We start from the raw sequence: 5,126 nt of genomic DNA, 5'->3' as shown, positions 1-5,126 counted from the left end.
TAGTTAGATGGAATCCACCACTGGATCAGCAACACTGGAACAAGCTCCCTCTTCACAATTCACTTCTTCTTCTTCTTCTTGGGTTCTACATGAAATGATATGAATATGAAGACTACACCTCACTAAAGGTGCACACAAGAACTAACAACACCACAAAAGAGCTAAACACTCTAATACCATACCTAAGATCCCAAACCATACTAGGGAACCCTGTCTTCATACTCCAACACTCCATTTATGACTTTAAGCAAGAATTCAACTCAATCATCAGTTTTGTCCAGTTCTGCAGCTAGCCAATATAATGGATATGACGCTACTTGTGGATAGGTACAAACAAGTTCAACTGGGATATTTTCAGTAGGGGGACTGGACCTCAAGACCTTTTGTTGTCCATCCCAATATAGTTCAATTTGTGCACATGGATGGAGAACAGCAGGGAGAGGAGATCTTTTCTGCACCCAAATCTGATCCAAGGTTGTGTTAAATGAATTACTCTCACCACTATCCCCAAAACAGTCCAACCCCTAGATATTTTCAGTGGAGAATGAGACCTTTAGAACCTTAGTTGTTCATCCCATCCCTATTTCCTACTTTATCCACAAGTGCAACCACAGGGAGAGAAGATTCTTCTTTAGCTTCCCAACTCAAACCAACACTGATTACTTGAACCATCTGAATCAGCACTCACTGAACTTTGCATACCTCTATGTTTAACACCTCACATCTCACAACTTCATATGGTAACAGACCAGCCTTCCTTAACCAAAATTATTCTCTAATTATAGCTCTATCACTTTGGTGTAGAGACTTTGGTCCAAAACCTCACTAAGCAAACTCAAAAGAGCTTCAGAATCTAGAGAGAAAAAAAAACACTGAACCATAGTTACAACAATTAAATCTGGTCTGCATGGACATGTCTGACAGAGATAGTTTGGACACTAATTACTCCCAATTTTGTGCAGCACCTAACCCATCTCTCTTTAATAATTTTGTTCAACTTACTACGGTATTCAAATTTACTATAGCAACTATAGTCTAAAACTACTCAAATTGATCACAAAACACCTCCAAACTGAGTACCCAACACAGCAATTTCAGGTTTCAGTTCTGAATAAAAATTCAGTCCAACTAACCTCACAGTCCAAGTTTTCGGTGGGTGCATGAAACTGCTCGAGGAAGACATATGTTGGCTGGTCGACGAAGAAACTAAACACAACAACGATTTGCGGTGGCGCGACTACGGTCTGGCCACAGTGAAGTGGGGTTTTGGTGGATCTGGTCACTAAACTGGGTGCCGACATGCAAGAGCTCTAGGACAGATCGAGCTTGGTGGTTGAGAGGGGAGCTCTCCAGACCTGAGCAACAGAACCTCTGCACTCACATGATGAGCACAGACTCGAGCTTGGGGGTGGGGGAACCTTCACTGGACCATGCCCTAAAGCCATCCGATGAGAAGACAGGGGTATAGTTTTCTGAACTTGTCCAGCACATGGTGGAGAGGAATTTACCAGATGCCAGCACTGCATGGCTGTCACACGTGTCCAACCAGCATATACACCACACTAGCTCATAATTTAGCACAAATATCCCCTTTGTCCATGACTGAAAACATTAAACAATTGGACAGAGACCCTCCTGCTCGCAGCTCACAAACAGCCAAGACTGGATATTTCTTAGTAGAAAGTGGGACCTCTAGCACCTATGCATTACACCCCATCTTCATTCAAATACACAGGCAAGTGCATCTTCTTCAGTTACCAATTGCAGCCCTGAACTCGAGTATAATGAAGCCTGCTGCTCCATTCCACTTCTCACTGTTTAAGTCCTTGCATCTCACAATTCTACATGATAACAGACCAGTCCTTTTTAACCAAAGTTACTCCCTAGATGTAGCCCTACTACTTTGGTACATAAATCCATGGTTGAAAACATATAGAACTAAAATTGTGAAGCACCAAACTAGAGCCAACATCACTGAAACCCAATTCAGCAGTCTGAATCTGAGACATATTAGCACAATTTTAACAGCACATATTTGGGGACATTTTATTGGAGTTTTTGCACAGCACCGGACTCAACACTCCATAATAAACTTGTTCATCTTCATTTGATCTTTAACTTTGTTGCATGGTTCTTGGTCTAAAACCTAATGGACTGGTCACAAGAGTGCTCTAAATAGGGCTCAAATCCCAGAAATTCAGTTAGCTGATAATTGAACAAAAGTTCAGTCGGGGTAAATTGACAGTCCATTTTTGGGCAGCTTTAACTCTATTTTCCATACATCCCCAAGCCAAACCTTCTCAAAGAGATTTGTTCACCAATATATTGTCTTCAATTCTTTTATAGAACCCACAGTCCAAAACCTTATGGATTAGGCACAAAGAAGCTCCAAAACTGCACTCACAACACTAAAATTCAGATTCAGGTTATTGCACTAAGTCTGAAAACCACAATTTCTATCAACTCGTGCTTGGACCAGTTTTTCTCCTAGTTTAATATGGTTTTAGGGCTACCACATTTCATAAACATTGTTCTCTTATAGTTACTCTACAGGTTTGTTATAGCAACTGTTTTCAAAATACTCATGGATTAAAAGTTACAGGGATTCAAAAATAGATAAACAAAACTGTTTTGGGCTGATTCCAAAATGAACCAAGTCTGAACTTTTGCGAATTACTTCAAATTCTCCCACACCACTAGGAGAGCTTCAAATATGAAAATTGTTCACTTTTCCAAGCTCCACAACTTTTATATATGAACTTTTAGCAAAACATAGCTAGATCTTAAAATCCACTTTTGGGCTAGTTTAGAGTTAAAATTGGACTTGATCTGCTTCAAGTGTTTCATCAATTTATTGCATCCTACTGAAAGCAAGGTTAGCCTTATGCTCAAACCCAACTTTGGTGTATATAGCTCATGTCCAAATTTCCATTGGTTTAAAAGTTGTTTGCTTGTACTAGATTTCAAACGAGGTCTCTGAATTTCTCTTGCTCTCTTCGAAATGACACAATCCACCCTTTTGAAAATTTGTTACCCTAATGAATGCATTCTAGGTGTATCAAACAAGTTAATGCAAGTGCATATGATGACATGACAAATTTTTAGTTCTCATAACACCAGGGGTGTTACATCCTTCCCCCCTAAAAGGAATCTCGTCCCGAGATTAAATTTCGAGGCCAAGTAATGGAAAAGGAAATGCGTCACCAACTTATCTTACATTTTCTCTTACATGGTAGGGGTGTGTCCCTGTTGGTTTACATCAAATATAATTTACTCAAAACTTAAGGTTTACAAGTGACTAGAAACTCAGGAAATTTCTCCATTAGATAGTCTTCCGACTCCCACGTGGCTTCATCTTCTAAATGTTGGTTCCACTGTACCTTATAAAACTTAATCACCTTTCTTCGAGTAACTCGATCCTTTTGATCCAAAACTTTTATGGGATATTCTGAGTAGGTCAAGTCTGGTTCAAGGTTGACATCTGAAACTTCAACAACATGCTCGGGGACTCGAAGACATTTCTTTAACTGTGACACGTGGAATATGTTATGCACTGCTGAAAGATTCTCTGGCAGTTGCACTTTATAGGCCACAGGTCCACACCGTTCGATCACTGGAAACGGACCAACATACCGAGGTGCTAGTTTCCCTTTGACACCAAAACGACTAACACCCTTCATTGGTGACACTTTTAAATACACATGATCTCCAACTTGAAAAACCAGAGATCGGCGTCTTTTATCGGCGTAACTCTTTTGACGAGATTGTGCCACCTGCAGATTTCGTTGGATCACTTGAACCTTTTCCTCCGCTTCTTTTACAAGATCAGGTCCAAAGAAACATCTCTCCCCCGGCTCTGACCAATTTAATGGTGTCCTACACCTTCGACCATAAAGGGCTTCAAAAGGTGCCATTCTTATGCTTTCCTGATAACCATTGTTATACGAAAACTCTGCCAATGGTAAGCATTCATCCCACTTTGTTGAGAAAGCAAGAACACATGCTCTCAACATATCTTCTAGAATCTGATTCACTCTCTCAGTCTGTCCACTTGTTTGAGGATGATAAGCAGAACTATGAACTAGTTTGGTTCCTAATGAGTTGTGTAACTCTTTCCAAAATCTAGATACAAATTGTGAGCCTCTATCAGACACAATGATCTTAGGAACTCCATGAAGACTTAAGATACGAGCAATATATAATTCCGCGTAAGTCTTGAATGAGTAAGTAGTCTTCATAGGCAAGAAGTGTGCCAACTTGGTGAGTCGATCAACAATTACCCATATGGAATCATATCCTTTGGAGGTTTTGGGTAACCCCACAATGAAATCCATACTGATACTTTCCCACTTCCAACCTGGGATAGACAAGGGTTGCAATGGTCCGGCAGACTTCAAATGTACGGCCTTTACTCGTTGACAAATATCACATCTAGCAACATATCGAGCAATCTCTATCTTCATTTTCGTCCACCAAAACCGTTGCTTTAAGTCTTGATACATTTTATTACTCCCAGGATGGATAGAGTACCGGGATAGGTGAGCTTCATCAAGTATTTGCTGTCGTAACTCAGGAACCTTTGGAACTACTAAACGATCTTTGAACCAAAGAACTCCTTTATCATCTACCCGGAATTGTGTGGTAGGATCAATCATCATCCTTTCCTTCATATGAGCTATCCCGACATTAATCTTTTGGGCTTCGATAATTTGATCAATCAAAACTGATCCTAACTGGAGATTGGCTATTGATGCTTGTGGTACTATTTCCATGTTTAACTTCTCCATTTCCTGGCACAAGGTCATAGTTAAAGGTTTGGCCAAAAGACAGTTACACTGGGACTTACGGCTTAAAGCATCTGCCACGACATTAGCCTTGCCAGGATGATAATGGACCTTAAGATCATAGTCCTTGATCAATTCTAACCACCTTCGTTGCCTCATGTTTAGTTCAGATTGAGTGAAAATATACTTCAAACTTTTGTGGTCGGTATAAATATGACATGTATTACCCAACAAATAATGGCGCCAAATCTTGAGCGCATGGACAACTGCAGCTAACTCTAGATCATGAGTTGGGTAATGCTCCTCATGGCGTCGAAGTTGTCGTGAAGCATACGCAATCAC

This window comes from Zea mays, chromosome 9 (genome assembly GCF_902167145.1).
Source record: "Zea mays cultivar B73 chromosome 9, Zm-B73-REFERENCE-NAM-5.0, whole genome shotgun sequence".
In the NCBI taxonomy this organism is placed as follows: domain Eukaryota; kingdom Viridiplantae; phylum Streptophyta; class Magnoliopsida; order Poales; family Poaceae; genus Zea; species Zea mays.
The sequence above is the reverse complement of the archived record's forward strand: the minus strand, read 5'-3'. Positions refer to the sequence as shown.